The sequence below is a fragment of the Pelophylax lessonae genome (assembly GCF_965119305.1).
Source record: "Pelophylax lessonae genome assembly, chromosome: 4".
Taxonomy (NCBI): Eukaryota; Metazoa; Chordata; class Amphibia; order Anura; family Ranidae; genus Pelophylax; species Pelophylax lessonae.
This window is the reverse complement of record NC_138771.1, coordinates 331,697,569-331,718,304: the sequence shown is the minus strand read 5'-3', so window position 1 is coordinate 331,718,304 and position 20,736 is coordinate 331,697,569. Positions and strand designations below refer to the sequence as shown.

The 20,736-nt window shown below is 42.3% G+C and overlaps 1 protein-coding gene across 1 annotated transcript in view; it reads right to left on the bottom strand.

The window, feature by feature from the left end:
- STK10 (serine/threonine kinase 10) overlaps positions 1–20,736 on the bottom strand; it is a 198,911-nt gene that overhangs the window by 115,961 nt on the left and 62,214 nt on the right. The window lies entirely within an intron of this gene.

Sequence of the window (20,736 nt, the reverse complement as noted above, 5' to 3'; positions counted from 1 at the left end):
TTTTCATTTTCTGTCCACTTCACAATTATGTGCCACTTTGTGTTGGTCTATCACATAAAATCCCAATAAGTTAAATTTTTGGTTGTAACATGACAAAATGTTGAAAATGTCAAGGGTTATGAATACTTTTTCAAGGCACTGTGTATTTAGAGAAACACTAAAAGAAAATATACTTACCTGATCCATCATTTTGCCCCGCAGCTAGACCAGTCCCTGAAGCCCCTGCACCCCACGCTTCACCGGTCAAGGGTACTAACACCATCAAGACCAGAGCAGTTTAGACCCCATTCACACTAGCGCGACTTGTCAGGCGACTTGGTCGCCTGACAAGTCTCGGTGGGTCGCCTGCCATTGATTAGCACAGGACCCGTTCTAATAGGAGCGACACAAGTCGCTCCGACTTAGAAAAAGGGTCCTGTACTACTTTGGGGCGCCCTGGAGGCGACTTGCATTGACTTCCATTATATGCAGTCCGTGCATGTCGCACCGAGGTCGCGGTGCACAGCAGGTCACCCCAGCAAGTAGCGTCGCCCCTGTCTGAATGGGCTCTTAAAGTAGTATTTTTAGATATAGAGTAACTTTAATGCAACATTCATTGGATTGGTTTAATAGCTAGATGGTAGTATCACAGATGCTTTCAGATGTATAAGAATACCAAGTAGGTAATATTTATATGACTTTGTATTCACTGCTTCCAATGTGGCGAGTGTGATAGTTAAATGTTGAGAAAAAGCTATTATCTGTAGCTCAGTCATGTGAAGCCATCTAGAAGGATAGATTGGGAGCATTACACTGCTCTGAAAGTCCTTGAAGCTTTGAAATGGGAACAACTGAAATAAAACATTGTCATCACTGTATTAATCTATAGAAAGGTTCCAAACTTAGATCTTTTAGTTTTGCAGGCAAGAGCATGAAATTGCCGATGGGTGTAACTGCTAATGAAAGACCCAAAGAAACTGTTTTATTGGGAAGAAATATTACAGGTTGCCAGTTAACAGTACAAAAATAAAAGGCCAATTTGGCCATCCCTGACTTTGATCAGCTGTCTTTGCAAATCCACTTTTATTTCAACTTTTAAAAATCAAAATCAGAAGTCTTAAAAGTCCTTGGATAAGGCGGTATTTGCTTGTAGCAGCATTAGTAGTGTTGTGCGAGTTAAAATGTCAACACAAGTTTTTATCATTAACACACCGTGGACATTTCCTCCTCGGCTAGTTTCCTTTTTTTCCCTCTATACCTAACTATGGTGAAGGTCAAGACACAGCTGTGTTTATGTGAATAGAGCCAAAGCAGAATGCAGCTTTACACAAAATTCTAAAACTTGTTTGGGAACATGTTTAAAGAAAAAGGTGTTTGTTTGCACAAGCCTTAGGTCCCTTTCACACAGGCGTTCCAGCTGTATGTTTTTCATCCATCCGTTGACGGGAGGTGGACCTGAGCGGATGTAAAAACGGACAAACAGTCCGTTTTGCATTGATTGTTTTTGCATTAGTAGTCAGAATCTCCCGGCATCCTAACAACCAGTAACTCACCCCAGCTATTAGCAACAGGGATGAGTCATTAGTTGTTAAGGAGATGCCGCCACAGCAAAAAGTCATCCCTAGCATACCAGGCTCTTGAGGTTAGGTATAGATATTTTTATTTGGGGGGGAACCGTCCATCAAAATTAAAGTAAACTACCATGGGGTCCCCTCAAAATTGATACCAGACCTTTATCTGAGTATGCAGCCCCTCTTCGCAACCTATACTAGGTCACATGCCCAAATCCACCTTCCCCGCGGCAGGTAGCATGGCACTGGCAGCACACAGTGAGTAGGGACTAGAAAGGCATATTGTAATGTCTTAAGTACTGTAGATTCCTCAAAGTGCCTTATGATGTTTAGCATTAGGATTTTTATTCACACAGCACAGTAGCTGCTGCATGACACTGTCACAGTGTGCTACATGGCTTTTGGGTGCTAACTTTGTTAATTTATGGCTGTACTGTATGATCGACTATAACACAGTTTAGCAATAACAATGTCAGTACCCAAAAGCCATGTGGCACAATGTGACAGAGCGATGCAGCACCTAGTGTGCTGTTTAAAATGGTTATCTTACTTTCTTACAGTACCTTGGAGATATATGAGAGATCTGAGAAATCTGATGTTTTTCAATGGTGTTGCCTTGCTTCGGAAGGGGGGTGGGGGGAGGTATTCTTATACGGCGAGTATAGCCCAAAACCTATGTTTTAACTTGAAAATTAGGGGGGTCGTCTTATACGCCCAGTCGTCTTATATGCCGGAAAATACGGTAAGTGTCTGCAACCAACAGTAAAGCAAGTTGAAGGTTCTTTGCAAGTTTGGGGCTGCATTGCTGCAAATCGAGTTGGAGATTTGGTGTCCTCAATGTTGAGAAAAAAACAGGCAGATACTTCTCCATCATGCCATACCATCAGGGAGGCATATGATTGGCCCAAATTTATTCTGCAGCAGGACAACGACCCTAAACGTAAACCCAATGTAATTAAGAACTATCTTCAGCATAAGGAACAACAATGAGTCCTGAAAGTGATGGTTTAGCCCCCACGGAGCCCTGATCTCAACATCATTTAGCCGGTCTAGGATTACATGGAGAGATCGTAGGATTTGAGGTAGACTCTACATCCACAGAAGATCTGTGGTAAGTTCTCCAAGATGTCTGGAACACCTTGCCAAACATCTCGCCAAGTTCTTTCAAAAACTGTGTGAAAGTGTACCTTGAAGAACTGATGCTGTTTTGAAGGAAAAGGGTGAACACACTAAAATACTGATTTGATTTGAATATTTCTTCTGTTCTATTCTAACAAAAACTACACAGCATATATCAACATGTTAAGCATTTTATCGTTAAACTTTCCTTCAGCCACTACTTCCTTGCAACACCCCATGGTTTTACATTTGCAGTATATAACAACCCCTAAGAGAGGCAGATGCCTTTGGCACTGACCAAAGACGACTGGCGATGACCAGAAATGGTTAGTTGATGGAGGAAGATGGGGGCGAGTGTGGAGAGTGAACTTAGGGGAGGAGAAGGGGGCAGAACTGGGAAGGAGGAGTGAAAGGAAAGGGTAGAAATGGGGGAGATGAAGGTCATCTTGCAATGTTAATTCTTTTTCATGTTTGCAGTATCAATTTTAATTACAGGGCTCATGAAGCAGGATGGAGGTGTATTCAGCTGAATAAACAAAGGTGTTCCAGTTGAACCACTTTCCTTGAAAGGATTCTTCTGTTCTTTTGACTGTGGCGGAAATATCCTCCATGAGTTTGAGCTCATTAATACAAGCAAACCATTGTGACAGAGTAGGAGGCTCTCTCTAGTCTATGCCAGAGTGGCAGAATACAGAATTTGGCGCGTTTACCAGAGTGTTTTTAGAAGTGAGAACTTGTACTCCTGTCTTTGCATGGTGCTGTGATGTAGCAGGAAAAAGGCAGGGTCTTGAAGACTAACCCTTTCCAGAATTTTGAAAATGTAGGCTCATCCAAAAAATATGGAGAAACATTTCCTCATCCTCCTCAGAATGCCAGCAGACTGGGGACAGGGGTGGATAACTTAAGTACATGATTTTAAGGACTCTATACAATTTTGTCAGACGTTTATAGGTAATATCTTGATAACTGAGAGACACTTTGTCTGCGACGTACAGATGCATTCTTATTCTTGAGCCAAACGTTACTGATTCCCTTACCCACTTCTGTACAAAGGACAGTGGTTGTGAGTCATCTCTAAAGAAACACATAACAGAGTGAGTATGTTTATGTTTTTTCCTAAACATAGTTTCAAAAAAGGTGTCAGCAAATGTGAGCAATTCCCTGATGGGGGTATTGAGGATGAAAAATGGTAAAGTTGAAGGATACCCTAAAACCAGAGGAGGGAAAAAGGCAGTTCGTATAGCACAGATGACCGTGTGGGCCATTAAAAAATGTTGCCAAACTGTACTATCTTGGTCTTGCCTGCCACTGCTGAAGTCTGAAATCCAGAATCAGAAACCCCATGTTGGAAAAAGGGGTTTCCTAGAACTGGGTACAGCGGAGATGTGGCAGAGGTGATCTGATATGATTCAGACCCTAAAAAAAGATTGTGAATGTTGGACTTGCTGTGGGATGAGTGAGTAGTGATGAATGGAAAGCCCTGGAACACCACAGGAGATTCCATAAGGGTACTAAAGTGGCTAATTGTTTTCTATCTACAGACTGCTTAGGTTTCGTGAGTCAGCAGCAATCTATCATTCTCCCTAAATGAGTCACTGAGTAGTAAGGGCCAACATCTGTAAACCCAATCCCCTCTGCAATCTGGTCAGCATAAGAGTAATGTGTCTAATTCTTGCTGCTTTACCTGCCTAGATCATTTTGGAAAAAAAGAGCATAGTTTTAGCTCAAGAATGCCTTTGGTATAAATATGGGCAAAGCTTGTAATAAGTATAACATCTTGAGTAGAATTTTTATTTTAATGCTGCACCTGCCATGTCAAGATAATGTAACAGTTATGCTTTGATTGGTTAGTGTAAAAGTGTTGCAGAAGTGGAAGGAAGTTTAGGGCATATATTTTAGTTTGGATATTTTTATCAGATACTTGAGAAACCTCTGATCAAAGTGGAGAACCATCTATAAGGAAAACTACTTTTAAAAACACGTCAAGCTCACATTCCAGGATTTTAAAATTGAAGGCTTTAGTTTAGGCTAAAGCCTAAACATTTTTTACCATGATTCACTCCTTGCATTGAGGTAAAAAATGTGCAGGCATCGATTTTGGCCCCTCCCACCCGATATTTACCTGAGCCCTCCAGCACGTCTGCAGCTCTTCTTTCCCCTCACTTCCGTGCCTCTCTGGCTTTTGCTGGAGCACTGGGAGCCATTGGCTCCCAATGCTGTTAATCAAGGCCAGTGACAAGGGAGGGGGGGGGGCAGGGCCAAGTATCGCCATCTGTCTCAAAAGACGCAGCAGCAGGGCTCGGGAGCAAGCACAAAAAAGTGCTTCCATGAGAGAAGGAGCCAGGAGCACTGGTGGGGGACCCAAGAGGAGGAGGTTCAGGGCCACTCTGTGCAATATCATTGCACAGAGCAGGCAAGTATAGAGATGTTTGTCATTAAAAAAAAAAAAAATCCTTAGCAATCACTTTAGCCTAGTCAGTTTTTTTTTTTGCACAGGAAAAAATGCACTCTGGGTGTCAATTGCTCTAGGTGCACCACATTCTTTATTCATTTGTTTATAACTTTCTATGAACTGCAGCTAAACTACACTTTAGCAGGGGTCCCTTAGACCTAAAAATTATTTTGAGGGTTCTTCTGGGGTATCAAGGTTGGAAGAGCTTGCTACTATCCAACTGTGCTGTAATGTGAAGTAGGCGTCAGCCATAGACGTTCGAATCTTGGCCAGTGCAGCAGGAACCAGCTGAGATTCCAACCATGTATGTGCAGGCTGAATGTACCAAGTTGATCGATCAACTTGGGTACAAGGAGCCTGACAGATTTACATGTGATTAATCGCCAACAGTTGGTAAAGCCGCTAGCAATAATCAGTGTCTGGCTCGGCAGGAGGCATTACCCTGTCAACAACTCTGTTGACAGTGGTTGCAGGAAAGCAATTCGCTCCTTGTATGGCCTGCCTTAATCATTCAGACCAGTCAATCTCCAGCTATACAGAGCAAAGCAAACTGTGCCTTATTTCCCCTATATGCCTCACCTCTTTCTGCATCCCTCCAGTCTCAACAAAGACAAAGAGACAAAAAAACTTACCACATCTAATGAGGAACCCCTTGTAACCAATTATTAAAGAATAAACCAATTAGCCATGACAGTTGGAAAACTGGGTTGTGGGAATCCCTCAGACTCACAGCAGACACAATGTTTCTGTAATAGGCTCAGCCATTGTAACAGAAACAAGCAGAAATTAACCTTAGAGGGTATTCATATGGTGGAGCGAGCAAAAAAAAAAAAAAAGAAAAGACTCAGATGGTCTATTAATAAAAAGCTTTAAGAATGGGAGTTGTTTTTTTCTCAAATCAACATTTTTTTTTTTTTTTCAACAGATGTACATTTTATTCAAATGTGTGCAAGGATATCAATGAAGCCATATAGATTACAATGAGCTCAGTCTCAGTCGACCATGTGTACAGGTAGGGAGTCTAAAGTGCCACTTCAGCAGAAGGTGTAGTATCTTACTTTTATGGTCAACTAATGCCCCATACACACGTGCAGATTATCTGCAGACTTACCAAAAACATATAATATGAGGTCAAACCTAAACACTTTCAATTTGTATGCAATCCGGCAGGCCCTTGCACTACATAGAAAAGGTAAGTCTGCAGACAAAAGTCTGCAGATAATCTGCACGTGTGTATGGGGCATAATACCTAGTAGATGTAAAGACCCTTTAAAGATAGAAATGTGATAATTCTTTTTGTAACAGCAAATTGTAACAAAACTTGTCTATTTCTCGTTTAAAGTCCTCCCCCTGCTTAAATTATGTAGGTCTATAAGCATCAAGTTTTCTTGGTTTATAGATACAGAAAGAGGAATAGTTTGTTTGATTAATGGGCTGAGAAGGTTGATTTAGACCTGGAATGGACAACTGGGCTGTGCACTGTGCACAACTCCCAAAGATGTCAAATATCAAGTTCAATGTCAGTGAAGAAATAGGCTATAATCCAGCTGTGCTCAACTGCTGCTTCATTCAACAGACCTGATAGGCAACCCAACAGCCACACCATAATCCCCCAACTGAAGAGGGGCACAAAACAGGATTATAAGGCGGCTTAATGAAGTATAGGCCTTGCATTGTCAGCATGCAACAGAAAGTGCCAATTTTGCCAGAATCTCCAGGCGAGAAATTTTACAACAGATACACACACACACTATATTACCAAAAGTATTGGGACACCTGCTTTTCCACACACATGAACTTTAATGGCATCCCAGTCTTAGCCCCTAGGGTTCAATATGGAGTTAGCACACTGTTTGCAGCTATAATGGCTTCAACTCTTCTGGGAAGGCTGTCCACAGGGTTTAGTAGTGTGTCTATGGGAATGTTTGACCATTCTTCCAGAAGGGCATTTGTGAGGTCAGGCACCAATGTTGGAGGAGAAGGCCTGGCTCGCAATCTGCATTATAATTCATCCCAAAGGTGTTTAATCACGTTGAGGTGAGGACTCTGTGCAGGCCAGTCAAGCTCCTCTACCCCAAACTCGCTTATATAGGTCTTTATGGATCTTGCTTTGTGCACTGGTCCAAATCATTTGGTGGAGGAGTGACTATGGTGCTGGGTTGTTTTTCAGGGGTTGGGCTTGACCCCTTAGTTCCAGTGAAGGATTACTCTTAAGACGTCCTCATACCCAGACATTTTGGACAATTTCATGCTCCCAACTTTGTGGGAACAGTTTGGGGTTGGCCCTCCCTGTTTCAACATGACTGCACACCAGTGCACAAAGCAAGGTCCATAAAGACATAGATGAGCGAGTTTAGGGTGCAGTAACTTGACTGGTCTGCACAGAGTCCCAACCTCAACCCGATAGAACACCTTTGGGATGAAAGAGTGGAGACTGCGAGCCAGGCCATCTTGTCCACATCAGTGCCTAACCTCACAAATGCGCTTCTGGAAGAATGGTCAAACATTCCCATAGACACACTCCTAAACCTTGTGTACAGCCTTCCCAGAAGAGTTGAAGCCGTTATAGCTGCAATGAGTGGGCCAACTCCATATTGAACCCTACAGACTAATACTGGGATGCTATTGAAGTTCATGTGTATGGTAAGGCAGGTGTCCCAATTCTTTTGGTAATACAGTGTATATATACATACTGCAAACATACTGAAAAATATATTTTGGATTTACTTACACTTTAAATACTACCACTAATTAACAAACATAGTACATGAGTAGAAAACATTTTAAAACTAAACAGTATACTCTCTTGCTGTTAGGTCCTGCTCTACTAAACTCCAACATATAAGACCTAAATTATTTAACGTTTTAGGGCCTTTATAGCCTAATTTACATGGAAGTTGAATAACTAATTACTTGTATGTTGGATTTTGGTAGTGCAATCAATATCTACTAATGTGGGCATAAAGAAAATGAGGCCAGAAGAGGCCTGCTTGTTCTTTCACATCATTTTACAATGCTGGTGAGGCCAGAAGAATGCAGGGATCAGGCTTTGGTGATTTAACTTGCTGCCTTGAAAGCTGATGTGACTGCTTGGTATGTAAAGCATTCATTCTGCACAAGCAAAACAAGTCTGTATTGTACAAAGAATGAAATATCTGCTGTAATAACTTATTACATTTTATTCCCAGTATTTTTTTTTTTAGCCAGATTGTGATAAATGTATACATTTTTGCAGAGAAAAAAAAAACATTTTCATGCAACGTGTCTAAGCAGTCAGATCTGTAGTAAATGTGGAACTCCAAGGGACTAGATATTTACAGAAAAACAGTCGATCCATGACTTTAAAGTATATCTAAAGGCATTTTTTTAAATTTTTGGATAAAGTGGCGAGGGATTAGGACCCCTATCAGGTTTTTGATGTTGTCTGTGTCCCCCTTATGGAAATTAATCCTCTCCATTTGCCCTGTTTACTATCATAACCGAAATTGAAAGTTAAAAAAAATCCATAACAGGAATAGATGACTGGGGTCATAACCCTGCCTTACTCTATCCAAAATGAAAAAATAAATTATCTTTAGCTTTACTTTAAAGTAAAGTTTAGCCAAAAACTAACTGACTCTAAATCTACTGGCAGCCACATTTTAAGACTAATCTATCTAACCCTGAAAAGCAAAAATCGCAATAACTTTTCTGCAGTCGATCCAGGCCGGTCCAACGTCAACGGTCATCGGCGGCTTCTCTGTGTAGGCATGTGCAGGAGAAAAAAAAAAAAAACGCCCCCTGATGACGTCAGCGTTTGACAAAACCGGTAGGGGACCGGCATCGTTCGCACCATATGCATTTCCCCAGCGTCTTCCTGCTCAAGCTAGAAGCTGATGGCTGCAGCAACCACACCGTCCGCCTAATGACACATTCACAGGATCTTGACCATTGATGCTTGTTTTACCCATGATAAATTTGAGTGTTGCATTTGCTTTTTTAACCATTAAAAGTTTTGTGTTTAACCTACTACACCATGAGGAGTTTTCCTTTTCTATTTATGGCACATTTGGGCTGGTACTATTGCCTATGAGGGTGGAGTACTCCTGAGCGTATTGAGGTCTTACCTGTAAGAGAGGATCATCCATCCATCCATCTGAGACTATGAGGATTTCCATTGAAGCGATTCTAGATCCCTGTAATGGGGATCAATTGCTTTTGGTAAGAGGCCACACTCATTGGTGTCTGGTGGAGGCTCTCTCTTCAGTATATCACCTGGTTTATGGGACTATTTTTTGGGACCTCTCTGTCCATGGACCTTTATGCTTCTAATGTATGATGTTATCATCCATATGGATTTGCATTTATTTTAGCTCTGGCTAAGATTGACTGTATCAAGTGCTGTATACTTTGTTTATATGTGCAGGAGAAGCCCCATAGTAACACTATGGGTGAAGTCACTTCCCATCCACTGTCGGCTCTTTTCCACACAACATCAGCCGTTGGAGTCCAGTCCAGACCGGCTGAAGAAAAAGGTATGTATGGCGATTTTTGCTTTACAGCAGGGGTGGGGAACCTTTTTTCTGCCAAGGGCCATTTGGGTATTTATAAAATCATTCGGGGGCCATACAAAATTATCAACTTAAAAATGTGCCTGTTATATTTGGTCAAAAATTTAATTAACTCACTCCTAATGTGATGGATGCAACTGCTTCTCTTTGGTGAGGTGTGTGATGTTAGCTGGTATTGATGATGATGCTACTCGCAACTGGTTTTCCACTTTGCGTCGGTCCGTCTGGAGCGCAGTCGACTTTGTGGTGGTAAGTTTTGAAAATAACTGCTGGTGGTGGGTAATGGTGGGTATAGCTGGCTGGTACTGCTGGTGGGTACAGCTGGCTGGTACTGCTTTGGGTACTACTGGCTCAGTCTGGTACTGCTGGCTTGTACTGTGCTGTGGGTGCTGCTGGCTGGTACTGCTGGCTCAGGCTGGTACTGCTGAGGGTATTGCTGATTCAGGCTGGTACTGTGCTGTAGGTACTGCCTTGGGTACTGCTGGCTCAGGCTGGTACTGCTGGCTGGTACTGTGCTGTGAGTACTGCTGGCTGGTACTGCTGGCTGAGGCTGGTACTGCTGGCTGGTACTGTGCTGTAGGTACTGCTGGCTGGTACTGTTGTGGGTACTGCTGACTCTGGCTGGTACTGCTGTGGGTACTACTCGCTCTGGCTGGTACTGCTGGCTCTGGCTGGTACTGCTGTGAGCACTGCTGGCTCTGGCTGGTAGTGCTGGTTCTGGCTGGTACTGCTGTGTGTGCTGCTGGTGGGAAATGCTGGCTAGCAGTGGCGCCGCGCTGGAGGAAGAGGCGATGTTTCCTGTATTGGTCACAGGCGGAGTGCATATGATATAACTCCGCCTGTGACTCACTCAGACCATCAGAATGGAGCCGGAACTATACAGGAAGCATTGGCTCCGTTCTGACAGATCAGCTGAGAGACACAGACTCAGCTGCACGGGGGGCCGGACCAAATGACTTTGAGGGCCGCATACGGCCCCCGGGACGTAGGTTCCCCACCCCTGCTTTACAGGGTTAGATTAGTCTTAGAATGTGGCTTTCGGAAGATTTAGAGTTAGTTTGTTTTTGGCTGAGCTTCCACTAAGTTTAATTTGGACTTGAATTTTAATTTTAGAAGCTATGCAAGCAAAATTTCTCCAAAACTGTGGAACCAATTTTCACAGATGTATTCTGGGAAATAGGCACCCAGAAAACACAATGGAGATGCACTGGAAACGCATTATAAAGGTGGCAAATACACGTGTTTTTGATGCATGTTTTTAGTAGATGAGAAAGCAGCCTTCTTGTTCCCACACAGGTCAATGAGTGAGGTAGCTGGCTGAATCTAGTACGGCAATAATACTTCAAAGAGTTACCACACACAGATTTTTATCTGTCAGGACGGCTATGAAGTAAAAAAAAAAGAAAAATAAAAATAAACAGAACTTAACAGAATTTTAATGGTTTCTGGACACTGACCTTTAAGATACATAACTCTACATCATGTTTATTTGAGAAGCCAAAATCTTACTGTAGGTGGCAAGCTTAAGGTCAAGTGTCAATGCAGCTTGTTTTCAGGTACATTACACTTGCATCTGTTTGAGATCATTTTGGGATCAAAGTTCAATAACAGGGTCAGCTGAACACCTTCTAAGGTACATTAACATACTTCAAGCTGTGTTTGCATTCAAGTTACAGTATATGGAGACAGGGCGAAAAAAATTCATCCAACACCGGCCCTTAGATACTTGGGGTGTACATTAAGCACAAGTCCAGAACTGTCAACCTCTGAGCATTCCCTACAGAAAAGTTCAGGTAGTAAAAGCAAAAGATACAACAGTTGCCCAGTCCTACCGTAACCATCTGGATGGAACCATGATCATCTTTGGTCTGCCCATTAGCTGGATTAAGCCAATACAATATTTGGTTTTAGGGTGCCCAAAGAAATCCCTAACCCATTAAAATGTAAAATAAAAAATGCAAACCCCTTTACCATGTGCACATCAGATAGACAAGTCTAATACAACATAACAACTCATTGAACTTTTCAACATGTGATGAAACTAAGGCCATGACCTAATGCTAACCGAAAAAAAACTCCATCCCACAAGGTTTCTAGTTCCATCAGCATATGACACCATTCTGAATTTGTCAGCTTATTGGATAATTCTGTGTGGATCATATTTAGATCCAAAATCTAATATACTGGCGCACAACATAAAGGAAAAAAAATGGTGATTAAAAAAGAATTACAATTTTATGCAAAAGGAATATTTATCAGTAGGTCAACTCAGCAGGCATGATAAAAGCCTGACCACACCTACGCAAGTCTATCAAACAACTGGCATTTTTCCTAACTTATCTATCTATGGCACACCTCACCCTGGTATCCAGGGTAATCAGTGATGCCTGAACACAGCAATTGTATGAAACAGATGAGGCCTTTCCCCATTCTTTGCATTCTTATTGTGGAATGTCTGACACAGATTTAACCCCAGTTCACGGAGATGTAAATTAATATGTCATAAGAACACTCTCATTCCATATGAACGTTAGATGTTGAATTGATTTGGTTTAATACTTGCGCAAAAGTCTTCTGTTCAGGAAGGGCTCAACTAAAATAGAAAAGAGAACTGGGTGTTCATAGCAAAGTCACTTATGGAAGAGGGAAGGAACATTTTGTGAAACCCTTAACATCTTTAGGATGGCGATGTAATATTGGATAAAAATGAGGAATGACTGAGAATGCTGAGCAAGGTTTAAGGGTTTATTCACACTAGAGTGGCGACCAGAGTTTGACCACACTGTAAACTGCCAATCACTGCAAACACACGCAGAAAAGTTTCCTATTCAAACTGAAATGCAGACATGCTGCAGCACCCTGGAAAGGATCTCAGGTCACTGTACAGCAGAGCATTGTACCGTTGTACAGCAACATGAATGATGTGTCATTTGTGTGCACTTTAAAGTTAATCAAAATAAAAAAAATTGGTCGATAAATCGCACATCACCCACCCCCCTACCGCTACGGTTTAACAGTGCAGTAGCCATCACTTCAGTGTGAACCGGCCCTATAGTGTCCACCCGAAAAAACTTTTTTTTTTTTTTTTTTTGATAGAGCCCCGTCAGCTTATGTTTTGCTGTATGTGTCCCCCTATGGAGAGTTCTCATTGCCTCCTGCATTTTTTTTTTTCCTGCAACTGAAAGAGAAAAGCTCTATAAAGTGAGGGAAATGTCCCCGGCATAGAGCAGTCACCAAAACAGGGATATCAACTGAAATATTTACCCACATATCTGGTTCTGTTGACAATTCTGGATTTCCCATCAACCCTCTATCTTGGTGACCAAGAAAGTTAGAGGGTATGCATCTACCACTAGACAGAAGCAATATAAGAAAAAAAAAAAAAAAAAAAAAAAAAAGACAGGAGTTCTTCTGTACTTTATACAAAGCTAAAAAAAAAAAAAAAAAGTTTGGCTATGCATACACTTTATGGGTTCACACAGGTCTAGTACGAAATGCATGTCTGTTTATAACTGCGAATAAATAAGGTCCATTTCTGATGTGATTCTAATGCGAATATGCAAGGCTCAGGACCTGATTTTTGTAACAGCTGCGATTTCAGTGCTGGCCAATACATAGTAGATAAAAGATGTCAACTCTTGTAGTAGGAGAGCAATCCATTCTGAAATGAATCCTGATCCGAATACTGAACTGAATCCTGAATACAACTGAACATGTGAAATTTGGAAGCAATGTTATAGAACTCAATGAGCCTGGAATTCGCACTTTAACTGCACCGCAGTGCTCAGAAAACACATAGGACTCTTGTTAAATTCGCACTGCGGATGCAACGCATATATGTGAACAACTTCAATGGAAATCAATGGTATTTCATACGTCATGCGAATCGGATGCGGTTAAAAAACGCATCAAATTCGCATATATGAGAACAGAGCCTAAAGCGGTACTAAACTCAAAACATAATATATTGCAGCCTAGCAATGCTTAAATGTCGTTGCGGCATTCATTTTTTGGGGCTTTTTTTCCTCTTTGATGCATGAAATGCAATTCATACATAATGCTTAAGAAAAAAAAACCACTGCAAAATAAGCTGAAACTCATTACAATTGTAAATGCGCATGCGGAGCTGCGCACAGATTGCAAACAAAGCCTTAGAAAGGAAACAAAATGGGTAAAAATGGTTAAAACCTTATTTTTATTTTAAACTTTTGCAAAAGGGGAATTTATTAAAGACGCAATTAAGGGATATTTACTATGGTGGAAGCAGACAGTTGGCAAGCACTCTAGTTCCACAAACCTAGGAGTGTTTTTGAAATACGCATTTGGAAGTGCAAACGGGTTGGATTATCCAGAGCTTATTCTGTCCATTGTACAAAACTTACATGCTTACATGTACTTGCTTTAGATCAATATTCCGAGTAAATACCACATATCTTGGCAGATTTACAAATACTCGCAGAGTGAATCATTAGTGTGGGCACCGGCAATAGAGTATGGTCATTTATTGTGTGGAAGATACACAATTCAGTTTGGAGAAAAGTGTAACGTGATCATAAAGAAGGCTGAAGAATAAAAGGCCCATTCACATTTGTGCAACTTGTCATGCGACTTTCGACATGACAAGCCGCAGTCCATTGTTTGCAAAGGCACCCGTTCAGATCAGTGCAACTCAAAGTTCACAGCAATTTTGAAAAAGGTGCCTGCCCAACTTTGTTGCAACTTTTGATGCGACTTTGGTCCAGAGAGTGTAAAGTCAGATCAAAGTCGCACCAAAAGTCACTCCAAAGTTGCACTGGAAATCATGGGAATTTGGAGATACGCTAATGTGAATGTAGCTTACCAAACCCAAATGTTATTATGACAAAATAAATGGGTAAAGTGGCAATATTTCATCTGGTGATCCAGCCAACAAGGTCACTTTCACGCTTGTGTGCTCTTGCTGTGCTTTTTTCAGGGCAACAAAAGTGCATAAAAAACTATTCCTCATTAAATCCTATGTAATTGTTCATATTTCAGGTGCGCTGCACTTTGAAAAGTCCTGCAACACACCCCAGAAACATCATTTTGCTGCTTGTGTGATTGGCTCACTGATTTTCCCAGAAGTCTGCCTAATGCCCTGTACACACTATCAGATTATCTGAAGACTTTTGTCTTCAGATTTACCTTTTCTATGTAGTGCAAGGGCCTGCCGGATTGCATACAAATTGAAAGTGTTTAAGTTTGACCTCATATTATATGGTTTTGGTAAGTCTGCAGACAAAAGTCTTCAGATAATCTGATAGTGTGTACAGGGCATTAGATACAAGTCAGATTTCAGGCATCCCCTGCAACAAAAATATCATTTTTGATGAGCTACTCCCAATAGGAACACGTCTAAAGGAATGCAGGCCCAGCAGATTTCCTCATTAGTGCTCTGCAGCTCCACAGTCAATTGATAATTATGAAACCACTCCCATTAGACCCACTCAGGACAGAGGAACAAACCATGATTTTTTCAGAATAACAAAAAGATAGGAATCTGCAACAAAAGTGGTTATAAACCTTGCAATGTACATAGATCCCCCAGAGGAGAATGTATTTTTCTCAATAGAAGTGGAGTTACGCTTTAAGTCTACTGCTATTCAAAAGAACAAGCTTTACTGCAAATGTATCAGAAAGTCAAGACAAACCATATTCCACTGACAGGGGTGCGTACAATGATCTGCTTTAAAGTGGAGTTCCACTCAAAAGTGGAACTCCGCTGATCTGCTTCCTTACATTTTTGGATTTTCCTTAAGGCCTCATGCACACTGGACGTTTTTGGAGCTGCTGTTAGCAGTGTCAGACGTTTTTTTTTGCAGCTGCAGAACGCCCATCTATGTTATTCTATGGCCTCATGCACACATAGAGCTTTTAGGAGCTCCAAGTGGCATAGGCGTTTTACAGCTCCAAAAAAAACCCAGGAACTGTGCGTTCTGGAGCTGCAGCGTCAAGCTGTAAAAACGTCTGACGCTGCTAAAGGCTGAATAACGTGGCTTAACATGCGTTAAGCCACGTTATACATTTTTTTTCTTCCATTCAAAATCAATGGTTCCCTATGGGAGCCTATTGATTTGAATGGAAGTCGCACCTCAAGTCGGATCAGGATGATGGAACTTGTGGCGCGACTTGCGCTGTGAGAATCTTGGAGGGGGAACTCCACGCCAAAATGGGGAAAAAAAATGGCGTGGGGTTCCCCCCCAAGTCCTTCGGGTCTGGTATGGAATTTGAGGGTAGCCCCACGCCGAAAAAAAAAAAGGCGTGGGGTCCCCCCCAAAATCCATACCAGACCCTTATCCGAGCATGCAGCCCGGCAGGCCAGGAAAGGGGAGGGGACGAGCGAGTGGCCCCACCCCCCCTGGACCATACCAGGCCACACGCCCTCAACATGGGGGGGTGTGGGTGCTTTGGGGCAGGGGGGCTCTGCACCCCCACCTCAAAGAACCTTGCCCCCATGTTGATGAGGACAAGGGCCTCATCCCCACAACCCTGGCCGGTGGTTGTGGGGGTCTGCGGGCAGGGGGCTCATCGGAATCTGGAAGCCCCCTTTAACAAGGGGGCCCCCCAGATCCCGGACCCCCTCCCTATGTGAATGGGTATGGGGTACACTGTACCCCTACCCATTCACCCCATAAAAGGCAGTGTGTGTAAATAAAGACAGGGGACGTTTTGGAAAGTTTATTAAAAATCTTCATCCGGTCTTCTCCCTCTCAGGTCTTCTGCTCTTTTGCTGTCCTCTCTTCTCGTCTTCTCCTCTCCGGTCTTCTGCTCTTTTGCTGTCCACTCTTCTTGTCTCCTCCTCTCCGGTCTTCTGCTCTTTTGCTGTCGGCTCTTCTTCCTCCGGTCCTCCTCCTCCGACGTCTCCGGTGATTATGCCGGTCTCTGCAGCTTATTATATAGCCATTAGGGGCGTGGCCGCTCGGTGATGTCATCGGGAGACCCCGCCCCCTTATGTCACAGATGACGTCATAGACTAGTAATGGCCTGGTCATTAAGGGGTAAAACCTTCCGGTACAGAAGTGGTTAAGGATCGTTGTGGACAATGCTATTGTAAATCAGCACCTGTAGTGTCTGCACCAAAACAGAACGATCCCTATTTGCTATTCTCTGCAAGCCTCAAATAAGCATTTTACATTAATTTTTACACGTTGCTTTGTTCATAAAATATTTGTCTGCAAGGTTAAAAAAACAAAACAAAAAAAAAAAAACCAAAAAAAAAAAAAAAACCATAACCGACCCTTTAACCGCTGTTTTCCTGCTGAGCCAGTCATTATGTCAGCCCCTCCCCCAGGGACACACACACACACCCCCCCTCCTCTTCAGCTCCTATTGAGCTCCAGCTTCCCCTTTTATCTTATCTGACGCCCCCCCATATATATATATTTTTTTTTTTCTTCCCTTTCCGGCTACCCTCCATAAGCCTCACTATCTCCCACCCATCACAGTCTCCCAGACTTCTCTCACTCTTTGGTATTGTCCCCCGTTGGGGTGCCAAACAGCCACAGCACTTGTTCTTTATGTTGTAAGTGGGAGATGACAGCAACGCTCCCATCTCCCCTATGAGTTACACTCTGATCCATGTCTGTTAGGACTCTTGCACACAGGCGGACCGTTCAGATCCGCTTGTCAGTTTTTTTGGCAGATCTGAACGGCCACCCCATGCATCTCTATGGGGCATCGGATGTCAGTGGAGACATGTCCGCTGACATCCGATCCGTCAAATCTGGACGGATGGAAACTCTATTTTCCATCCGTCCAGCGGATCGGATTGGATGAGAACGGACGGTCTGTTCCCATCCAATTCTCCCATAGAGATGCATGGGGACCTGACAGCTGTGTCTCCACACACAGCGTGGAGACAGAGCGGTCATCCTACTGCTCAGTGGGGGATCGGCGGTTCTGTACATGTATGTCCAAAACGACTATACTTAACTGGATATGTAAAGTAGAAGCAACCCTTAGGTAGTATTTTTCTCACAGATTACAACAAAATTTACTTTCTGGTGTCTGTGATTACTTAAATAAAAAAAAAAATAAAAAATTATATATATCCCTCCAAAATCCCACTAGTACAGTAAAAATAAACATAAACAGCTGTTTTAATGAAAAAAGACACTGGACTGCAGTCTATTTTATGTATTCTGCACATTAGAATTTCAGCTTCTACTTAAGAGTTCCAAGCCAATCAGGTTACTTTACTGGTATCTAGAGAATTTGTATGATTCCAATGCTACATGTAGTCATGCTAATAGAATGGAATGAAGGCATTCCACAAGAGTATGTCTGTAACCCTCTGAATTACATCGGTGTTTCCTACTTCTCTTTCTTAGGAACTAATTAGGTCCTGTTTTCCAAACTTATAGACAGTTTGCTAATCTGTGAACAGATCTGGAAAACAATCAGTGGCACCAGAGCAGTGGAGTACACAATTTCTTAGGATCAGTGTAACTAAGAAACCCAAACAGAACCTCTATGCAGCAATCAGTTCAATCAAGTGCATGTAGGGAATGGAGCAGTAATGTAGACCAGGTTTTTTTTAAAGTAGATTTATGTAGCGCTACCCACGTTGGAACAGCTAAGCAATGGGTACTCTGTTGCTTGCCTCGACCTTTTCAAAGACCCAGCTAATATGCCATTTTAAAAGTTTACAAGTACCAGACCAATTATTAAAACAGACCTAATAAGTTGTCTTAAAATAAAGTGGGTAAAGGCGGCCAAGAATCAAAGGTTTATTTGAATAACAATGGAGGTGGTACACCTAAAATGCAGGATGATTATGAGTAACTGAGCCCAGGTATTCCCAATCAGCTTAAACTGTAACAGTATCAAAAGGGCATTTATAAATGGATAGTACAAACCCCAGGAGGCTACACTGCCTTAGGCCCTGGAGTGACTTTGCAAGGTCCAAGTCTGCCTTCAGGACTTAGTGTTCAGGAAGGTGAAAAACGGCTAAAGTTTATGTAAATCCTATTAGACAGGGAAAAGTCTCCAAAAAATGAGGAAAAATATTGGCATTTCATCCGGCGAGGTTGGGGCCCTTTTGTTGATGCACCAATGGGGATGCTGAGTGGCTTCCAGATTCTCCCAGTTCAAGAAGGTGAGGACTTGAGAAGAGCTCTGGCAGGAATAACTTGAACAAGGCTTAATAGTTATTAAAAGTGCAAGCAGCAAGTGTGTGGAGGGGTTAAAGTGGATCTGAGCTAATAGGGTAATCCAGAACAGGTTATGTGGCACTGCTCAGTAGTATGCTGCATAAGTAAAATGTAAGGAATCTGATGGCAAACTGTGTTAGAGTCTTGTTTGGTTTTGTGGTGCAAAGTGTTTGGTGAATTTCCAACCCTCTCACCAATCCTGTGCTTTAGCTGTGGGTACTGACAGCAGAGGGGCCACTCCTGGAACAGTGGCTTGAGCTCTTGGTATAGCTGCTGCCACAGATGATGACCAGTGAACCCACTCTGGATGGCTGTAGGTGTAGATGACTGGCTAACCCACTCTGTAAAGGTGGCGGGTGCAGACGAGAAGGCCGCTCTCCCCGGACGTCCGCTTCCTTCCCCCGTCTGGCACCAAGTCCTGAACTTTTTCCACACAGACAGTAAAGAAAATCCCCTTGTCTCCTTGAATCCCCATGTATTGGGATCTGTAGTTCTGCCATCTCACACATTGTAGTAGTCTCTCCAAAGGGCATGTCCCAGCGTGCTTTGCAGCAGCCCTCTTCATCCTGTTCCTCCTGAGTCTCAGAGTCTATCTGGAGTTGTAATTCAGAAAATAAATTCCTACATTATAGAGTTGCTGTTTTGGACTACATCTCCCCTGATCCCTGTGCATTACAGTCTATGAGATTGCTTGGCTAGCTCTCCTGCTCCCTGATTGATCCTTTGCTCTGCTGCGAGGAAGGGAGGGGTGAGCGGGGGGGTAGAAGACTCACAGAGCCGCAGCACAGCCAGCATGAGAAGAGGATTTTACACAGGCTGCTCTGGCTCCCAGCATACAGTGTAGATGGGGTAGGGGAAGGCAGAAGAAACAACAGTGGATCATTTGGAACATATGCTGTATGTAAATAGTCTTGCTACAATTGTGACTCACTATTGCTTAGAGGGGAACTCCAAGTATGGAGGAAGGGAACTACACTATTGGACCAAAACTAAAATTTAAGATTTAGCTATATAGGAGGACCTTTGTTGAAATTCTGCAGGTCCTACAGTATCCTAGATTTACCATAGTAGTACAAGTTCGCTGACAAATCAGGTCTTAAAAATTTAGCACATCCACTTTATAGAGGTTCCATATTTTTGAGGTTTTGGCCCTCAGGGTCCTTCTGTATCCCATTTCGTGGTCCTGATAAGCCGTCTTTTGTGATGGTTTTCCTTTCATTTATAATGAGGTTTTGGTCTACATTATGTTGCAATTTATCACATGTTTGCACTACCCTCCCTATTTGTATGTGATTATATAGGACCTCATAGATGGCCCATTTCATTTGATATGGTCCTTTTATGCCCCCTCCCCTTTTTTATTTCTCTTTCTTATTTTATGTATCTGCCCTGTTGTATGTACAGAGCTTTGCGTGGATTGTTCGCAGCTCTGCTTTGTATTATTTATATTGTTTTCTTTATTTCAGAAAACCTATAATAAAACAATTGCAACAGAATAATGTAGCAAAGGTCAGTGGGTGCAAACGGTAGAAATCATAGATTTTCACGTCTGTTTAAGCTTAGTCCTAGATAAGGAATATTCACAGCTACTTTTTGGCATGTTCTACAAGTCAAACAAACCAACATTTCAGATTTATGTGTTTTTAGGAGACACCATTTACAAAGAATGCTGCATTTATAAAGAATGTTTAACCTTTAAGATAAAAACTAGCTATTGAGTATTTTGTGACAAACAAATTCTATGTAAAAAAAAAAAAAGAAAATGGCAGAAATTACTAGGTATTATGTGCCTAGTTTTGACAATCCTGGCTCACAAAAATTTAAATGGGATTGTGTTTTTGGAGCAGTATGTCCTAGCACAAAGAGCTACCACTGCACTGGAAAATTCATCGGCT